The 21012-nt window shown below is 49.0% G+C and overlaps 1 long non-coding RNA gene across 1 annotated transcript in view; it reads right to left on the bottom strand.

The window, feature by feature from the left end:
* Positions 1-464: 464 nt before the first annotated feature.
* LOC149857357 (uncharacterized) overlaps positions 465-21012 on the bottom strand; it is a 29763-nt gene continuing 9215 nt past the window's right edge. Inside the window, exons 2-3 of the long non-coding RNA XR_016444121.1 lie at positions 10680-10749; positions 465-1053 (exon numbers count right to left, since the gene is read on the bottom strand). This is a non-coding gene — a long non-coding RNA (uncharacterized LOC149857357). The remainder of the gene's footprint in view (positions 1054-10679; positions 10750-21012) is intronic.

Genomic DNA, 21012 nt, shown 5'->3' with positions numbered 1-21012 from the left:
CACTGTGGTTAGAAAGGACACACTGGCATTACCATCCAGGAAAAATAGAAGAGGTCATATAATCCAACCCCTCTCTTCAGAGCAGGATCATCCCTGTCTAAACCATCCCAGAAATTGCACAAGCTCCAGTAGTGAGGGTAGAACCTACCTTTGGCTGGTTCTGGCTAGTATTGCTCTTCACTCAGTGGAAGGGCAGTCACATGAAGACGGGCCTTTGTGTTCCTCTGGCTGAATTCATGAGGAAGAATCAAGTTTTCTAGGAGCTGCACATTAGTTTTGGAATCATACCATATAAAAACACCCTTTGTTTTTCTATCCAGCCTTTTAACAGCCTCTTGTAGTGAGAGGCACAAAGTAACAGTCTGTCAGATTATTGCTGTTTCTCAGGCTCAAAGTGAAGGTCTAGCAAATCTGAAGCTCTGTATTTTGCTGCTGTAAAGCCTTTCCCCTCTTTAAACTGACCTAGCTGCCCATAGCTTTCACTCTTACCAGAATAATATGCTACCAAACTTATTCCAGTAATGTGAGAACAGTGAGTGTGGGTCAGTTCCACAATGCGTTAAGTAAAGTACATAGTTTGTCTATCCCTTCTCGGAGCTGGGATGTGCAGCAGATAAGAGGAAACGACAGTTGCATAGTTCCTTTAATACAAACACAATATCATTGGAGTTTTACTGTTGGAACAATATACAGGGAGTAGGGGATGAGAGGTTACCAGTTTAAATGGTTGAACCAAACTTTTAGTATAGCTCTGTTCCTCTACACAGCCAGACCACAGAGATTTGAGTCTTCAGCCTTTGAGCTCTCAGATCTGAGTCTTTCATTAGTTTCATGCTTTTAGATGTAAGGGCCTGGGTTCAGTCCCTGCTTCTGATGATCCATCTGGCTTGAAGTTTTTTGAATTCTGGTATTTTTTGTAGACTCTTCCTCACTGATCTAGTAAGTTGCCAGTGTCCAAGGTGTCTGCAATATTTGCATCTTTAACAGGGCTTTTAAAATGGAGCCACAAATTCCATTCTGATGTTCACAGTGAAGCTGCTTGTAGAGGGCTTTCTGTGGGAGACCATTTAAAAGTATGTTATCAACTGAATTGTCTGGTAACCTGGCCAGTAAAACAGTAAGGATAAGGAGGCAGCACACATGGGATGCATCAGTCTTGCTCTGACAGGCATGCAAGCTCTTGGGAGAGTAAGAAATCTGAAGCCAAGCCAACCATTATGTTCAATGCCAAGGTTGGCCGTAATGAAGTCCATCTATAGTCTTTCCAGACACACATACGGAGCTTGCCAAAGTCCATGCTTGATGGCCATTGGGGGTGGGAAATCTTGGCATCAGTGAGAGAGTCACTCAAACCCATAAGAGAGAACACATGTTCCCAGTGGAAGCAGATGCGTATGGGCACAGAGTTCAGGTGGCTACAGGCAGACTGGCAACTCCTTTGTCTTCCAGCAGCAGACAGTCCCCCCTACCCTGCATTGTTATCAGAGTGATGGTTCAAGAAACCCCAAAAGCCAACAGCAGTAAATTACTCCATGGCAAAGATGTCAACTGGTGCCTTGGGTTTGCTTTAAGCCAGTGATGTAATACTTTAAAGTTGGCTAAAGAGATTCCTGTCCACGACCCATTAGCTGTAACAGCAGAGGGATCAAACAGGTGTGATAGGTAATCATCGTCTTAAAAGTATGAGACAGAAGAGCATTCCATTGAACTATATCTTGCCAGAATAAACAGCTAACTACAAACTCTTAGATTCCCCAATTTTCTTTCAATACATCTAATATAAAACACTATTTTCTGTTTATATAGAAGTTGTTGCAAGTATATCATCAACAAAAACTGACGCTTTTCTTTGGGGCCATATGCATTGACTTTATGAAGTGCAGTTAGAATGAGCTCCATTTCTATTCCTTTTTTCATTCCAGTTGTAACTGTTTAGTAGTCATTGAGTGCATCTACAGATGCTGACTGCACAGTAGCCTGCTACTACTGCACAGTAGCATTGTGTGGCAAAAACTGTGCTGAGATGCTACTGTGCAGTAGTATTGGGGTACTGTACAGTAGTGTCATTTAAAAGGTGTTTGCTGGTGCCACTGTGCAGTAACCGGTTACTGTGCACTTATTTAGTACTTGCTTATACAAATACTAAATAAATATGGAGCAACCACTGTGCAGTAGCATCTTGTGTAGATGTGTCCACAAAGACAAGAGAATGCAATAATTTTCATCCAAGAGGAATGGCATACTGTTTGGTGCAGAGTTCAAAGCTCTTGTGGGGGCCAAATGCACCCAGCAGGAGCTCTGGGGATAAATGTACTTGCAGAAAAATGTTAGTGCAAAAGGTCCATCTTTTACCAGCTGGATTATGGCTCAGTCTGGGTGGGATCAATAGTATTCTGAACTCCTGAGAGCTTTTGTTCTATATGCCTTCCCCCAGGACTACCAATTCAAAACAGTTGTATCAATCACTTGCATCTGTCTGTCCATAAACATTCTGAGAAGCCTTGGAAGGTAACCTTTTGAACAAACATTCTTCTGACCAGTCCTTTGTGCTATGTTACATGAAGAGCCTTGGTGAAAGATGGCAGCATGACCTGGGGAATAAGTTGGCATGTACTGGCCATCCAGCAAAATATAAAGAAGTGAAGTCTAAAATACTCTAGCTCATTCACATTTTGGAAGGCAGGCATATCTTTCCTCCTGGTTTTTAATTCTTATTGCATTTCACTGAAAACATAAGGGAAAGAAATCTGTTCAAGGAGTCCCTTCAAATACCAAGCTAACGTCTCAAAGAGTTTCAACCTAAGGCAAGCAGAGTCTGTACTCAAGAGAGAGGTTTTCCTTGCCTATTGAAGCTTTCAGAACTTTCATTCCCTTCCTTTTTATCAGCTGGGGCAGCCTGCTCTTTGATCAGGGCTGTAAAGGCTAGGAGCCTGTTTTCTACATCAAAGCAGAAGCCCCTCTTTGAAATCTCAGCTGTTGATAGAGCTGGAGCATAGAGGTTACAGTGCTTTATACTATATCCAATCAATGAGAGAACAATCATTACCTTTTGCTACTTTAGAAACCGGAAGGAATAGAGTCAACAAAACTCATTTTGGGGGATGCTCTGTTCTGCAGTAATTACTCTGCTATGCTAGGCTGTTTTTTTTTCTGGGTAGACAAGCCCTCAGGATTGGTTTTAAAGGCTGAGCCTCCTGTGTGTTGGCTTCATGCACTGCAAAGGGTAACATCTGTGTGCTGGCTGGAATGGTGTCTGCTGTTGGCATCGATTATGTGGTAAGAACGGCCCCTATGTAGTATTGGAAATACCTGTGGCTTATTCAGGTCATAGCCAATACTAAGTGATTTGTGCTTCAGAAGCTCACTTGTGCTGTCGCATCTGTTTCTAATGAAGTTCCTACTTTGAACCTATTTTTCCAGCTGGATTGTGAGAGGAGACACAGGTGACCTGCCTAAGATTGCACAGCAAGTTATGACTAGGAACCACTCAACCACGCAGCAATTTCTTCCTGCCTCCTGGGCTTTTTCTGAAGCCACTAGAATGCACTTAAGTAACTTTCTCAAGCTTGAGTAATCAGTATGTTTGTAAAAGTGTGCTTAGGCAAGCTCCTGTGTTCATGGCTATTTTCTTCTAGCAACCTCATTATGATATAATCTGAGGCTACTTGATGCATGCTCTTTGTAAGAATGGCCTCAGACATGAAGAACCATGAGAGGCTGGGAAGTGTGATGCTGTGGCAGCCAGAGCACCAAAGTCAAAAAACCCCCCAAAATCAAAAAACCTACTAAGAAAGGTTTGTTTGTCCTACTATAATGTGACTCCTCCCTTCTTTTTCCCTTGTTACACCTTGTTCCTGCTATATTGATTCAAGTCAAAATAAGCAGAACTCCCTCCAGAACACTACCTCTGCTCCTGGTCACCAGCAGAGGTCACTTGAGTGTTGTGAAGAATCTCAATAGGCCAGCCTAGAGAATCAGGAGGGTGTCTCCTATGTAGCAGTGTGCAGTGATCCATACAGTAGGCACAGTGTTCCCTGTCATAGAGAGCTCTACATCCAGAAGCTTGCTGGGTTCAATTAGTTATATTCTCTGTTGCCATTGGACCTCACTTCAGCTAACTTTTGAACTGATTGTAATGTTAATGAGATTCAACTTGGCCAACTGCATTGAGAACCCAGCTGGACTTGGGTTCTCTTTAAAAATCTTATGTTTGTAAAGCGTGAGTAATAATTAACAAGAATTAAAGGGATTTGTCAGTGGGAATTATTTGTGCCATATGTCACAGCTTACTAGGCTAGTTGTACCACTTTCCCTTTTCAAGGAATCTCACTATTACATTCCAACAAGTATGTGAGGCCTCAGGCTTTCAGACTTTATCAGCAGATTTCTAAAATTTGCCCATTTTTAGACCAAGTGTTGGTCCCGATCATAACTTCAGCAGGTCCAACTGGAGCTGAACACTGCAAGGAGTTCCCTTTGGGACTTCTTCAAAAGAAAGCTCTATTTCTTCCTTACTCAAAAGGATCAAGCATTTAGAGCAAAGTGTAGAAATACAAAAAGGTCTGGCTTACTTAAACTTGACTTCTCTATCCAGAATTTAGTAGAGTCCACTTTATTATACATCTGAGTTGGGAGAAGTAACCTGCACTGTTTGCTATCCTGAGTGCCTCCAGCCTCTCAGACTTTTCAGTCTCTTTTGGTGATGCCCTCATAGAGGCTCTCTAACCTCACCCAAATCCTGTCCCTTTTCTAGGGTCATTCAAGGTTTTAAGTCTCATTTGATTCTAACTTCAACGTGACAAAGAGGGACCCATTCTGGCCTGGATGGAACTAGCCATTGCTCTCTCAAGTTCTTTAGAGCTGTGTACCTGAGGCTGACTTATGTGACATTGTTTTATCTTTCCTGTTTGGTTCTTTAGCAGCTCCTGTACAGCCTTCTTTGACCTAACTCTCTGTGCTCAGGCAGGCAGCATACTCAAAGCAGAACAGGGAAATCAAGTTGCACATAATCATAAAAGAAACATTTTCCCAGTTGTTCCCAGCATAATAGTCCATTTAAAATACTACAAGTCTTTTTTGGATTACTTTTGCAAGGCAACGTGGTCCAGTGGCAATGAGCGGATCTGGGAGTTAGGATTTTTGTTTCAACTCCTGGCTGTGACTGTGACCTATTGTGTGAATTTGAGAGAGTCACTTCACTTTTTGGGCCTTCATTCTCCCTCCCAACTTTTTTCTATACACATAGGCAGCTTTTCACTGTTTCTCTCTCTCTGTTTGTACGGCACCTGGCAAGACAGGGTTTGGGATCTCTGGGTTATACCAATAACAAATAATAGAATGTGCAATCTTCAGCCTGTAAAATGCTAAATTAAAAACAGTTATGGGATGTTCTCTTGATCAGAGAGAGATTTGAATATAGCCACAAGTATCTAGGACTGTACAGCCATTGATAAATGAACGGGAATGATGGTTTCCTATGGCTGTTCAGTATCTTACTGTTTGATCTCTCTCTTTAGCAAGCTGCTATCCTCCCACATTGGGACTAAGTTCTAGTGGCTTCCTTATCAGGCTTTAATTCTAAATGCAGCTTTTATTAAACTGGGTGTATTATGCCTCTGGGGGTATAAGAAAAAAGTCTCTGTATCTAATCTCTTTTCAAAAGTCTGTTGTTACTAGCCAGGGTGTTGTGTTGGGTAGCTGTCTGTCTAAACTGTTAGGCATCTCCTCTTCTTATCTTCCTGATAATAACCAGACTTGTTTCAAATCTGGTCCACCATATCTCACCCTGCTTCCCTCTTGAGTCCAGGAACATGGGTAAGGATCCGTACTTGCTTCTGAATCTCTGAACACCTGTCCCTGACCCTTAGGAAGGATCAAAAGGAACTTCTTGCAGTTCAGAGCTGGCTTTCCTTCTATGATTATAATTTCTGATCTGGAGCGTACTGACAGAGGAAAGAAAGAGAATCAAGTTTGATCAGTGCCTAAGGATCTCTTCTTAGAATGCTGATTATATGGCATGCTGCACCCTTCTTACTCTGAGAAATCTCCATGCAAGTGTTCCAGGCAAAGCCTTACTGCAGGGTTTCTTATGTATTCTTCTGACCTTTGAACTTTGTTCACTTGAGCCAGAACCACTGTGGCTGCTGAGGCCTAGTTTACACTCTACTCTTCTGCTGGCAAAACTTACATACATCTACATTCAAAACTCCTCTGTGGCACCCAGGACCCCCCTTCCTGCTAGCAGTGATGCTGCCTGTTCTGAGGGAAGAAGTCTACTGTTGCCACCCAGTAGTTATGGTTGCTGGGCAGTAGTGGCTGCTGTCTCCTGCCAAAACCAGGTAAGTGCAGACATGATCAAAGCTGCCATCCAAGAACTCAGGGCAGCATATAAGCAGGCTGACTCCCCTTCTGGCTTTGGTCAGAAAAACAACTTGAGTTCTCATGTAATAGCTCGTTGGTGTTTCATAAATTCATAGATGTTAGGATTGGAAGGAACCTCAGTGGGTCATCGAGTCCAACCCCCTGCCCTGGTTAGGAAAGAGCACTGGGGTCAGATGACCCCAGCTAGGTGCTTGTCCAGTTTCCTCTTGAAGACCACCAGGGTAGGGGAGAGCCCCACCACTCTTGGAAGCCCATTTCAGATTCCGGCAACCCTTACTGTGAAGAAATTCTTTCTAATGTCCAACCTAAATCTGCTATCAATTTGTAGCCGTTGTTCCTAGTTATTCCAGGGGATGCCATAGTAAATAGAGCATCTCCTATTCCCTGCTGCCCTACCCTGATGAATTTATAGGCAGCCACAAGATCACCTCTTAGCATTCTCTTATGAAGGCTGAAGAGATCTAGGTCCCTCAGTCTGTCCTCATAGGGCCCTGCCTGCAGGCCTCTGACCATACAAGTGGCCCTCCTCTGAACCCTCTCAAGATTTGGGTGGTGCCCAAAACTGGATGCAGTACCCCAACTGCAGCCTGATCAGTGCTGCATAGAAGGGAAGCATCACCTGCTAATGCATAATAAAGTGTGGTTAGCTTTGTTGAACACAAAGCTGTTTCTTCACAACTGCTGCTGCCTTCAGGAATACAGCATGTAGCTTTTCAGAGTGCTGCTGTTGGTCAGCTTCTTTATCATTGATCCTTTCTGGCTGTGAGTAGGGTGTATCAATAAGTGCCCTCTCTTAATAGTACCTTAAATTTGCATGGAATAGAGAAGCAAACTATTGAACCAGCTAGGTGAGGGCCTGTTCACTCCTTCAGGAACTTGATTCAGCCTTGGAAGATGGTTGTGAAGTGTGTTGTCCACTGCCTTTGGCAGTTCTGAAACTGTTCTGCTCCAAAGGCTTATCCAGTGTATTTGCATTTGGTGCTTCTAGTACGTGATCATCTTCAGATTTTCATGTAGAAACTTGGAATGACAGCTGCTGCTTCCATTGCAGTTGTAATTGGTCCCCAGCTATGAGTTTGGCCTCCTGGGTCTAAATATTGTAAAAAATTCTAAAATAAGAGAGAATCCTTGGTCCAAAGAATTCACAGTTCCAAGTGGATAAGGCAGGCAAAGGATGGGAGGGAAGATGTAGTACAGAAAAGAAGTGATTTGATCAAGCTTATGTAGCAAGTCAGGGGCAGAGCCAGGAATAGAGCCTAGGATCTTGGCTCCCAAGTCATGGACCGCTCTGCCTCTCAGCCATGCAGCATTTAATTTCAGCTGCACTTCCAGAAGATACTTGCCCTTGAAGAGTTAAAATTATCATCAAGATCTCCAAATATGTAATACAGAAAAGGCCCTGCATGTGGGGAAACATCCTCCTGATCTTCCAACCATGTAGATTTCCTATGGCAGGGATGAGCATTCAATACTCTTGCCTAACTTAAGTGCATGGAGACATCCCTCCATTTCTGAGTGTCACTGCTCAAAAAAGTTCCTTGCTCTGAACTTTGCGTTCTTTGTAAAGCGATCGTTTCTCCTTACCGTGCACTAATCCTCTGCAGCTGTTGTCTAACATGGTGCGGACAGTTGCTGAAGGGGAGGGAAATATTTATTTTGAGTTTTATCATTGGCTTTCAACCAGGAAAAACGAATGACCACTTTGGGGCCTGTGTCTGGTCAGTTCTGCAAATGGGGGAAAGCAAATATTCCTGAGCTGCTATCTAGAGAGGGTTAAAGCTTCCCCAGGCTAGATGAAAGCATTGACCACCCAAGTACCACCAGTTTTGTTTGGATCAGGCATGGTTGGTTGCACTTCTTGAAAATGAACCAGGGGAATGAGGGTGGGAAGCATTGCCTCTGCAGAACTTGGAGAATGGCCACGAGGTGGCAATGTTCTAAAATGAACCACTGATTTGTAGCTGCAGCTCTAGTGTAGATGGAAAGAGTCTCCCCACAAAAAGCCCTGGGCTGGAAGAGTAGAGTTGTTGGAGGACGCAGTTTGAGGTTCACTGTCAAAGCTATGCCTGTCTGAGTCAGCAGGGGTTGCTGTGGAGCAAGATTGGGATGCCCTGGCTGAATTGGCTGTGGTAGTAGAGAGGGTGGGAGCTGGTGCAGGGGAGGAAGAAGAGGGTGCAGAACTACAGCACTGCTTCCCCCATGTTGCAGCTGCTCAGGGCACCCAGCTGTGTTACACCTCTGGACTGTAGTCCCCAGGAACTGATAAGTGGTGGTGGGGGAAGCAGGGGGTGCTACAGTTTGCAATAGAGGTAAATCGGCAGAGCTGTATGATGAACCTGGGACGTGCTTGTTAATTTACATCAGCCCTGTTTAGAATACTCCATGGGCAGAGAGAAGCTTAGCTACACCCTGGCATTGGTGCAGGAAAGACACTTCATTGCCATTGTGGTCTCCACAACATTGAACAAAACAAGGGAGCTGTGGCAAGCTGAAAAGCTGGGGTTAGCACTGAGGTGGTGGTTCTCCTCATGGGCAGCTCGAGCTGTCTGCTTCTAAGTCAGAGAGTGAAGTTCAGAGAAGAAAACAATTAGCTCTGTGTCCTGCCCTCCCTGCGCCTCCTAGAAGAGGTTGCTTGTTCCATCTTTATCCCCAAAGGAAGGATAAAGGCTCCCCTGCTGGCTGTTGAAGCTGAGGAGAAGCAGAAAAGCCTCCAGAAGAGGTGAGAAGTTTGCTCTGCAGTGAAAGAACAAAGAGAGTGGGAAAGTGGGTCTGGGGTGGAGAATCTGATCTGCAGGGCCCCCTTTGTGAGGGCTGGACCAGTGCCCAGCTCTGCTCCTGCATTATTCCTCCGTGGGATGCATTTCCTTTGGAACTGTTTGAAAGCTGGAGAGAAATCCCTTAAAGAGCAGCAGCAGAAGTTGCTGGGAAGGATGGTGCTTTAGGCTGGGCTCTGTGCACGCTGGAAGGCCTGTGGAGCCTTGTGCCGGGGGTGGCATGATAAGGTTCCTCTGTGCACTCAGCAGGAGTTTGAGAGTGGCTGTAGAGCCAGAGGGGACCCTGGGCCTCTGTGCTCCCATTCTACCCTGGCAAATTCAAGCCAAGTATTGGTGGAGAAGCAGCTGGTCAGCACATGCCTGGGGTGTTGGAACAAACTAGTGCAGGGATCAAAGCTACCTCCTCCCCCTCCCCAGCATCTTTCCAGGGGGGAACATTTCTGTCAGCCCAGGCGGCATTCCCACCCTGCTGGTCATAGAGGCAAGGCCATAAACATCCCTAGAGGAGCAGATGGTTCCATTGCCATCAACATATCATGTCATTTCTCCACCCACACTGGAATCCAGTCCCACCAGGTGCCAACTGTACTGGCCAGGCAAGGATGCACCCAGCCCCCCATCTGCCACCATCTTATTGCCTCAGACCACATGCTGTAGTGGCTCATGGTAGTGCTTCATGAGGTGTTGACTGTCCTCCCTCCCTTTCCCTCTGGCACATTGGCAAATGGTGCGGACTTAATGTGGGGGAGGGGAAGCTGCAGTTCCTTCCCGCCCCCCTCCCAGCTCAGACAGGGTCATCCCCTACTGCCCCAGGAAGGTTGATGTCCTCTCATTTGTTGGCAGGCATTAGCATTGCTACAAGCATTATTCCTGTTTGCATGTGTGGTTAGGGCCTCATTCTGTCCTCAGCAGTAATCAGCAACTGAGTTCCTAATGAGTTCAAAGGCTATACAGCATCAAGCCCCCTAAACCACTTCTTGTGAATCCCTGGCTAGGGTGCTCTTCCCCCTTTGTGCATTTCCTCTGGCCATAACTTTGGGTTCCACTGTACTTGACATTTAAAAGCAATTGTGTTTCCTCTGATCCATGTGAACTGTGTTTCCTTTTGAGTCCACCCCTTTGTTTTCAGACCGTGTGGGAGGGGATGTTTGAAGGACTGGAGGGTTGTTGTTAAACCATTCTTCATTCTGAGGAACTGCCTAATCTGTCCCACCTCCACTTCTCTTCCCAGCTAATAAGCCTAGGTGTCTAAAATAAATAATTCCTCCAGGGCCAGCTGCTCACATGCCTCCATCCACTATTAGTGAGCTGTCCTCTGTTTCACTTGGTTTCTTCCCACCACCCGGAGTAACTTCCTGAATTGCACAGGATATTCAGTGCATGCAACAATGCAGAATAATATAATGGCCAACAGAATAGTTTCTGTGTTCCTTATGACTGGTAGCACGTTCCATCAGCGGATCTCAAAGCACTTCCTGGAGGAGTCTCTAGGCCACATGAAAAGTCAGCAGGAGTAGAACTTACCATGCAGACCAGCTCTTTGAGGAGGATGTAACCGAATTGGTTCTTCAGGAAGAAGTTGTACCAACTGAGCCTGAGGTGGAAATTGAAAGTGGATTAGTTCAACTAAAGCAAAGCCCTGTGCATATGCTTCTGGGTGGGGTTTAATACAGGCTTTTTCCCATTACACTTAAGTTAGTTGGCAGTTGGCATAAGCCAAACTACTGTAAATGCCCACACAAGGCCTTGTTGGTTGTAGCCGTGTTGGTCTAAGGACATAGGTAGGTAAGGTTCTTTAAATGTCTGACCGGATTCTCCTTGTGCCTGAAGAAGGGTGTTTGTGCCCGAAAGCTTGCAAAGAACAATTTTCCAACTATTCAGTTGGTCTAATAAAAGATATCATATTTACTCAGAGAACCTTGTCTGTCACATCAGGCCTGGTACCAGTTTAACAACAGATTTAAATGAAACTGGGGTAACTGCCCAGTTTTATCAGTACCCAAGAACAGCTGTAGGAGAGCAGGACCAGAACTTCACACCTGCGCCTTAGACGAGGCCTCTTTTCAAGCTGTTAGCAGTGCAAGGCCTAATGCAGAGCTCAGCAGGCAGCCTGACTCCACTAGAGGGAGCCTGATGTGCTTTGCAATGGTGAGGAGGTTTACTTCTGATATTGTCCCAAATAATTCAATAGCGGCATCGTCCTCCGAGGCTGAGGTTTAAACAAATTAACTTTCAAGCCCAGGAGCATGAGGCTGAGATGGGCTCTCTGATCATCAGAGGGCAGCTGCCAAGGTTCTGCTATTTTTATGTTGCCTGCACCCTTTTAGCAAACAAGCACTGTTTAAAAAAAAACAGGGCTGGCCACCGAGCTCAACAGAAGACTGAAAAAGCTGACTGGATGGCTGCAATTGTGTCAGCTTAGCCTGGGAGTCTTGGCCTGAAGGAGGACTGACGAGGCTGAAATGGCACTGCTCCATTTCCAGGACTCCCAGCAACCTGGGACTGATGTGCCATGGATAGCTCTTGTCTCCTGTTATTTCAGCCTGCTCTGTAGTCCAAGGGGGCGGGGGAAGAAGAGTGGACACAGGTGCTTCCAACCCCAGTTGCCTACCTGGGGCCTAAGTGCAAGGGGCTATAGCGGGGTAGGCAAAATAGGTCTGCAGGCCAGGTCTGGCCTTCCAAGGGATTTTGTCTGGCCCGCAGCAGGTCCCTCATCTCTGTTGAGCCCAGGTGCAGGAGGCAGCCTGGGCTGTGGCACGTGCAGTCCGTCTCCTGCCTGCCCATCCCACTCACACACTCCTCCCAGCCTGCCCAAGGCTCCATCCCATCCTCCTGGCTATGTGACCTGCCTGTGTGAGCCCCAGCCAGTCTCCATGGCGACCCCAGGATCACCGGGCAGTGAGAGCGCAGGGCTGGAGCCTGAGGTACAGCTGTGATCCATTCCCTGCACTCCCCTGCCCACAGAATCGGCATGCATCATGAGTGTATGCCGGGGGTGGATTGCAGCTCTGCCCCATGCCCCAGTCCTGTGCTGTCATGGCCCTGTGATCCCAATCCCAGCCCTGGCCATGGCCCCAGTCACCCAGCTGGCTCCTGGACACTATTCCCCACCCCACTATGGCCCCATCCGATCCATCTGGCCAACTGCAGGGGCCACTTAGGATGTCTTGGAGGGGGAGGGGGAGGGAGAGGGAGAGGGGAAGGGCAAGGCCTGAGGCTCTCACTCTCCCAGGGCTTGCCTCAGGCTGACTCTTCACTCCTGGAGCCTGTGTGGTGGTAAGTGGGGCTGGGGGGTTGTGGGGCAGGGCTAAGGGGGAAGCTGGGTAGTAAGTAGGGGCTGGGGGGCTGCAGGAAACAGCTGCAAGCTTCTGTCCCCCATGACCCAGCATGGCAGGGGGCACTGGAGCTGCAGGGGGATTCCTCACCCCGCACTGCCCCAGAGATGCACCTCCTGCACGTTGGGCTGCAGTGAGGGCAGCTGCACCCCTGAAAGCAGAGGCAGGTGCAGGAGGTGTGTCGCTGGGGCAGTGGGGAGTGGGGAATGCAGCAGCGGCGAGATCCCTGCGTGGTCCCGCTGTCCCCAGCTGTGCCGGGTCATGCCCGCCAGGCTGGGGAGTCCCTGGGGGAGGGAATCAGGCCAGCAGGGAACAGGGCCTCTGCTGCTCCGTGCTTCCCTTGCCCCGGGCCTCCGGAGCCTAGTGGGTGCAACCCGGTACAGCTGGGGACAGCAGGGCCATGCGGGGATCATGTCACTGCTCGGCCTCCCTGCTGCCCTGGTGATGTACCTCCAGTGCCTGCCACTGCTCTGAGGGGCACAGCCCCACACGGCTGTGCGTAGGAGATGCATTGCCAGGGCAGCAGGGTGGCGAGAAGCGGCAATGAGGTTCCCCTCCCCTGTGGCGTCTGGACCCCAGCAGGCACAACCCGGTGCAGCAGGTAGCAGTAGAGCTGCTGAGGATCTCCTTGCTGCTGCTTCCCCCACTCCTCCCACAGCCTTGGTGACGGGCCTCCTGTGCACAGGGCTGCAGTGAGGGCAGCAATGCAGGGCTGTGCCCCTGAAATTAGTGGTAGGTCCTGGAGGCGTGTTGCTGGGTGGGGGAGCAGTGGCCATGAGATCCAGGGCAGCTGCCTGCCACACTGGGTCATGCCCACCAGGCTCTGCTCAGCTGTGCATGGCCAATCTGGCTTTTGCTGCGGCCAAGTATGCCCCACGCCACCACTGCTGCAGTGGCCCTAGCTACACTCAGCCTGGCTGCCACCTCCCCACCACATGCAGCAATGTGCTCCCTCCCCCACAGCAGCAAGTGCTGGAGGCACATTGTCAGGGCCCACGGGGGTGGGGGGCTATATCCCCAGCATCTAGCTCCGCTCTTTCCTGCTGCTCTGGGTCGTGCCCGCTGGGCTCTGGAGGCCCTGGGGGACAGAAGCAGGGCAGGAGCCTGAGCCCACAGCGTGCACCTGCCCCATGTACAGATCTGGGGGGCGCAGGTCGCCCAGGAGAGTGCGTGCGGCAGCAGGGAACCGACCCTTCTCCTCTCCCTCCCTCTCCCCCCACCCTGGAGGAGCCAACCATGGTCCTGTCCTGCTCCCTTCTGGGGCCCTGCAGCCGTGCATTGCTGCCCCAAGCCCCAAGCCCCAAGCTCCACCCAGCTGGGCAGCAGCTTCAGCCTATGCCTGCCCTGGGTACAGATCTGGGGGGTGCGAGTTCCCCTGTCCCTTAGGAGTGCACGCAGCAATGGGGAGCTGCCCTGCTCGAGGCCGCAGAAGCAGGGGTGGGGGCCTGCTGATCCGGCTCTGTAGCCCTGGGAGCTAGGGGCCCCCTCCGGCAGGGCTAGGGGAGCAGGGTCTGTGGATGGGGGGGTAAGGGGCACCAGCAAGGCCGTGGAGGGGCCTTTAGTTTTAGTCATGGATTTGGGGTTTTTAGCAGAGAATATGTGATTTTTTTAGCAGAAATTTGGTATTTTTTATCAGCAAAAACCAGGATTCCTGGTGACCAGGAACCACATTCAACCTGTGCCTCACAGCGCACAGCTTCCTCTGGCCATTGTCCAACTCCAAGCATGCTGATTGTGCTGAGCGAATGGCATCGTATCTTGCCTCTAGGTGGGGTTGTCTCCTGCCCTGGCAGGGGCTGCTGACTGTGATGTCATAGCTCTTTGCTAGTTCTGGTTGCTTTCCTCCTATTTTTGGAAGTTTCAGAAACACCATTAAATGCTTGACCATCATTGTTCCTGGCATGAATTGGCTGCCTCATTGGCAGCCCCAGTGCAAAGGCCAAGGGCTGAGTGAGACATGCACAGCTGAGTTTGCTACCAGCTGGGAGCTGTTATAGTCCCACACAGAAACTGCCAGGAATCCCAGTGCTGTATTTGGGTTTGCTCAGATGGCTTGGCACCGTCCTTCAACAATGCACACTGTGGGCTGGATGGGCAGCCTGCTCCTAGGAAAGCAGGGCAGGCACATTCTCTTGTGCATTTCTTTCTTAAAATCTCAACTCCTGGTGTCATGATGTTCCTAAAAAACTAGGCTTTCTTAAGCAAACATCAGTTTCTAACTCAGTGTACACCAAAAATTCCTGACAAGAAGGCAAAGGGAAATTGCTCCAGATGTATTATGATCTTTGTAAGTGTTCATGGTTTGGATGGCCATTCTATGGCTTTTCAAGGTCAGGCTCCTGATATGGGACAATGGAGCTTGGTGTCATTTACTGTCTGCACCTTTGGAAAGGGTCACCCCACAAATGATCCCATGCTGCAAATGTCACCTCTAGCTGGGTAAGGGAGGCAGTTGTCTCTTTATGTGACATCTCTGATCCCCAACACCTTCCAATCTTTAATACAACCTGGACTGCAGGATGCAACTGTTCATCTTGACCTGAGTGATGGTGCTTACAGCAGAGTGGGGTGTGCCAGGACCTGTAGTTTCCATGGGCTGCACTGATGTCCAAAAGATGAGAGTGGCTGATTTAAGTGCAGTTCTTGCATGCTCCCAGAAGGCTTCCCCCTGGCCCTCAGGTTGGCCTTTAGGTGGGCCCTCAGGCCCCTTGTAGAATGTTCCAGTGCTTCGGGCTATGCCATAGAAATCATAGAAATTAAGGGCTGGAAGGGGCCTCAAAAGATTGTTGAGTCCAACCCCACACCCTGTTCTGGACAGGAATACTGCCGAGATCAAATGATCCCAGCAAGGTGTCTGTCCAGTCTCCTCTTGAAGACTGGGGACTGCACCACCACTTAGGGAAGTATATTCCAGATTCTGGTCACCCTTACTGTAAAGAAGTTCTTCCTTACATCCAACCTGAAACCTTCCTCTAACAGTTTATGGCCATTATTCTTTGTCCTCCTCTGGGGTGTCCTAGTAAGCAGGTTTTCTCCCAGCTTCCAGTATTCACCCCTTACTTACAGATAGCCACCAAGTGCCCCTTCTTAGTCTTCTGTTCCCCAGGCTGAACACTCTCAGATCCCGTAGTCTTTCCTATAAGGTTTGTCTTCCAGGCCCCTAATCATTCTTGTGGCCCTTGTCTAGTCTCTTTCAAGATGCTCCACATCCTTTTGAAGTGTGGCGCCCAGAACTGGACACAGTACTCTAGCTGGGGTCTCACCAGCGCCAAGTAGAGAGGATGCATCGGCTAATGCATCCCAGTATGCTATTAGCTCTGTTGACTACAGCTTTGCACTAGTGGCTCAAGTTCATCCTGTGATCAACCATAACCCTGAGGTCCCTTTCAGCCATTATTCTGGCCAGGACATACCCTCCTAACCTATACTTAGGTTGCTGGTTACTTCTCCCCAGATGAAACACTCTGCATTTATCCTTATTGAACTGCATCTGGTTCCACTCTACCCACCTTTCCAGCTTGTCCAGGTCCTCTTGGATCCGCATCCTCTTCCCTAGCACAACCACTTTTCCCCATAACTTAGTATTGTCCACAGACTTGGCCAGCGTGCTTTCCACATCCTTATCTAAATTGTTGATAAAGATGTTGAACAGCATGGGGCCAAGAACTGAACCCTGTGGGACACCACTTGCTACCTCCTGCCAAAACAATATAGGCCCGTTCACTAACACTCTCTGGGTTGAACCCTTTAGCCAGTTCATACACCAAGGCCAGCCTTACTGCTCATTGAGTCTTGCTGCATTGCCATCTGCTTGTTAACAGGGATGGTGTTGCGTGGGTATCTGACAACTGTGGTGCAAAAAGGAGACCCATGCAGCTGACATGATCTGCATGTGTGTTCTAGGAAGGAGTTGTGTGGTGGTGGGGACTGGGGTGTGCTGCTGAGTACCCTTGGTGAAGGTCTGCTGTCAGGGCATGCAGTAGAGCTACATCTCGCCCCACAAGAACCTTCAAGCCCTTGTGCCAATCTATGTGAGCCCTCCCTTGCCCAAACACTATGATCCAGGGGTCTCAGCATCAGGAGCTGGGCAAACATATCTTCCAAGAAGATCTTCCAAGAAGATATGTTCAGTGAGGACATAGCTTTTCCTGGATCCATTAAGTAAAGCACATGGTCCTCTGTCTCTCCTAATCTTGGCAGTTCCCTGGATGGTGTGGTTTGATGCCTGTGGGCTGGACTCCATGGAGCTGCCAGAAGAGATACCAGAATTCCAGGGAGTGGTGCATCACCTTCCCAGAGAGAACTGCCAACCACTGGCCACCCATCCTCCATGTGGCCTCATTGATATATAAGCCATGTTGCACAGAGGCCTCAGTGGGGGAGAAGTCAGGTTAGAATTTGGCTAGGATTCTGCATGGCAGATGCTGGGTGAGATTCCCTCAGCCTGGGACACTGAAAACAGGGCTCAATCAAGCCCAGATATCCAGTCTGCACATCACGGACCTTAGATACAGCCCAGTGCTGCTTCCCTAGCCTCCAGAATCACTGGCAGTGGGACTCTGTACCTACATGGAATGAATGCTGCTAGCTCATGTGGGGCAGTGAGGAGGAGGGAAAGTATCTGCTTCTGATTCTTTTGATTAGTTATTGTCCTGTGTGGGTACCCAAACAGCCTCAGTGAGCTCTGTACCATTGCCAACCATAACTTTGCCAGCTGATTGAGATGCCCACTGCTCAGAATCAGGATTGCCAGCACCTCCTGCAGGTATGCTTTGAGTCTCTCATACTGCAGAAATCCTCAGTCCCATTCCTAACTGGTTAAATGAAGAGTGGGGAAAGTGAAGCTGTTTCTTCCACACCTCCTGCAGGGTGTTTGCTTGGGGATACAGGTTCTATCCCCCACCTCCAGCCTTCCTTGCTGTGAATCCTGCCACCCAGTCACCAGATATTTGCACTGAATGCCTCCATATGTGGAACACTGGCCATCATGTTTTTCCAATCACAACACCCAGGCGAGGTGGAAAACATTTTGCCGAGCAGACTTGTTTCTGGCAGGTCCCTGCAGCCCTGGGCTGGGCTGACTGGGAGTGACTGGAATGCCTTCTTCCTGCTCTACTACAACAGTCACAGTCACAGTGAGATGCTGGCAATCCTCCTGACAAATGTGGGGACCTGGGCCCCCTGCCCTTCCCACCCTGCTGCTTCTGCCCTGCACGGTCCATTTTTCTACAAATTAAATTGCCAATTGATTTTTTTTACTCCAGTTCACTTCTGCATTTGCATCTGCGCTAGAGATCATGGTTATTGTTCTAGCAACACCGAGCCCCAAACACGCACTGCTGATCTGATACAGTACAGTCAAACAAAGGAGCCAGGGGTACTTGTTCTCCGCTGTTTGCTAAATCCAGGCAAGGTTGGGGGTTCCTCAGCATTCTTGGAATGATCCAGAAGCACAGTCTCTTTGGTGAACTCCATCCAGGCTACTGCTGTCTCTCAGGCTGATTGCATTACGTGACAAATTAAAACACTTTCTACAGCTCCAGTTCTAGAAGGGCCCAGAACTGGTTGGGGTAGAAGTATTGGCAGAGCAGCGCAGGGCTAAGGTGCCAGGGCAGGCTCTGGTGGGCACCCATGAATGGGGTAGCCAAGGGGGTCCCAGGTCAGGCTTGAGGTGTGCTGCCAGAGCTTGAGAGGTGCAAGGTGGGAATAGCAGGGGTGGTTGCAGGCCAGGACCATGGTGTGTTGAAAGATGTGGTTGGGGCAATCCAAGCCTGGAAGGATGAGGCATAGCTTGTGTAGTGTAACTGAGCTGCACTGACAGTTGTTCAAGACTGCATGTAAAGGCTGCTGGAAGTCGTGAGCTTGGTGCACTGGCAGGGCTGTCGTGGGGGGGACTGACGACAGGAATAACAGGGTGGGGGGCTGCAGGTCAGGACTGAGGAGTACTTGCAGAGTTGTGTGTGCACCAGAGCCCCAGCCAGCCTTGCCAGTTGTTCCCTTCCGTAAGCATTCAGATTCACCCAAAAGCAAACAATCATCCAGCAGCCCCCATCTCCCCCCTGCTCTGGCAGTGGCTACTGCTCCCCCAGAGCTTGCAGGGTTGATGTAATAACCAACAGGGCTACACAGCTTTCCACCACCGTGCCAAGTTTGGGGTTTGTGACGGAAACCAGTTGCTATGACGACAAGGCTGGATCCAGCTTTAAACTCTCAGGTTTGTCTCTTGATTCTGCTGTTTAATTTTTGTTAGTGAGAGTTTCCAGATGGCCTGGGTCTTGGCAATGGGGCCTGCAGAAGCATTTGTGGAAGACAGAAGGCAGTGGCAGTGGTCCCACCCCCTCCAGCAAGAGAAAGGCCCCAGTAAGATCTAAACAGTCATGAACCATCAGGGTCTACATCCAAACCCAGCTTCTGATGTAAGGGCTGCTACAGGCCTCGCTGGCTGTAACTGAGATGGACCCAGAAGTCTCCCCCTGAAGCCATACCCTATGCTGAGGCTTGAACCCATCAAGTTATATGGCCCCTTCTCTTTCCTCCTTCCCAAATTCAAGTAATATGATGGAGCTACTCTCCCCCACATTCCAGTGGCAGGGCCAGGGTAGGAGATCAGTGAGGCAGGCTTTGGGCAGTTAAAATGCTGACCCTTGTACGAATGTGGCAGATCCCCAGTTACTTGGAGGCCTCAAAAGACTCTTTACAAGCAATCAGCAATTCAGGTTAGAGGTGTCAGTCAGAGCCCACAGCCCACTGGATTTGGGGTCCTCCATTGTCCCCTTTTTGGACTCTCAGCTCTAATGTTCTTTAGCAGCAAAGAGTATTTTGAGCACTTCTTGCTGCAAAAGAGGCTCTGGTTATGGGAGCAAAGCCAGTCCCTGGTGACTGTCTCCTGCCCATCATAGAGGATTTGCAACTAGAGGCACGCATGCTGTTATTGAGATAAAGAGGAAGTGGTCACTGGAGACCACTGGTCTGGAGGTGACCAAACCAGATCCCAAACTCCTAAGAATTGGTGGAAGGGAAGGTCTTATGCAGAGAGCACAGTGACACAGGATGCTATCACCCACTGCTGTGCTTCCTGCATGAAATTGTGGGCCTACTAGATCCTTAAGGATCTAACTGTGGGCCCACTAGATTTAATTTGGCAATGGCAGGCCAAATTAATGGAGCTCAGTCTAAAATAGTCTACTGCTTATAACCCATCCCCTGCCTACTCTCTGGGCTGGATATAGTCTCTTCCATCCCACCCATGGGATGCTGACCCATTAGGACTTTGATCTGCCTCTGTCCATCCCTCCTGTGGCACTTAAAAACCATGCATCACTTTCATTTGTAACTCTGACTCCCACCCTTCCTCATGGTGCCTGCTTCAGCTGAGCCCAGGTGGTGGGCAGGACTCCAGCTGATCTGCCTTAGGGAAAAGGTAGCTGGGAGCCAGTATTAAAGCATGTTAGTATTAAAGCATGTTAGTACTGGCCCTCAGCTACATGTGTTAGCTAACACCCTTCAGCTGAGCCAGCTGTCTTTTGGGGAGCCAGTTGGTTCCATTATCCTAATCTGATTTCTCTGAAACTTCTAATTATCGTGAACAATTTCTTGTCCTCAGTGAGATTCAGGGAACATGACTGCTTCAGGGACCAGGGTTTTCCCAGAAGGGAGGTACGGTTAATTGAGACTGGACTGCAGGTCCCATGGTGGATTTTATAAGCAGGACTTTGTAAGCAGATTCAGGTCAGATGTTGGGTCAAATTCACCCCAAGTCTTATTAGTATTATTTATATCTTGGCAGCACCCGACATTCCTACCAAGACCTGAACACTGTCATGCAACTATTGGCAGACACGTGGCCAGAGATTGTCCCTTACCCAAAGAGTTTGCCATCTAAAATGCCAAGGCAGACAAGGGAAGGACTGTGGTGCCTGTGGTAACTGATCCAAAGATTAAGTAACCAGCCCAAGACTTTATAAGAGGTTGGTTGCGGAGGCAAAGAAAAAAAACTAACCCAACCTTGAGCTGAGAATTGCCCCTTCCTGAACTCACAAGGCAAACACGACACGGGAGCAGGACTTTGGGTTAACTAGATGCTCTTTAGTGTGGTCCCACACAGGCAGTTCTCTGCTCTTGGGGTGGCTTCTGCCACTGTGACAAATTTTAAGCAGGATGAGTAGGTCCTAATTGGCTCCAAGTCGCATGGTGCAGTTTGTGGTTTCCTGACTGGGTGACCACCTTTTTGCTTAAGAGCCTGGAGAATTGCCTGTGGCTTCTTTGAGCCAATCAGATCAAAACTGTCAAAAGGTAGATGGCTGATCTTAGCAAGTGTTTTCCCCTACCTTGTAAAGCAGGGACATCAAACAAATGTGGGGTCTGAGGCAAGATGTAGATGAGGGGGTGGGGGGTCCCATGTGGGCTGGATCCAGCTTGGGCCACATGGCAGCAGCCATGGCTACCATAGCAGCAGCGAGGAGTCTGGGGTTGGCAGTGGCACTGGCCATGGCCAGTCGGGTCAAAGGAGGAGGGCTGGATAG

Source organism: Crocodylus siamensis, chromosome 9, assembly GCF_052110815.1.
Source record: "Crocodylus siamensis isolate JL-2025a chromosome 9, ASM5211081v1, whole genome shotgun sequence".
NCBI lineage: Eukaryota > Metazoa > Chordata > Crocodylia > Crocodylidae > Crocodylus > Crocodylus siamensis.
The sequence above is the reverse complement of the archived record's forward strand: the minus strand, read 5'-3'. Positions and strand labels throughout refer to the sequence as shown.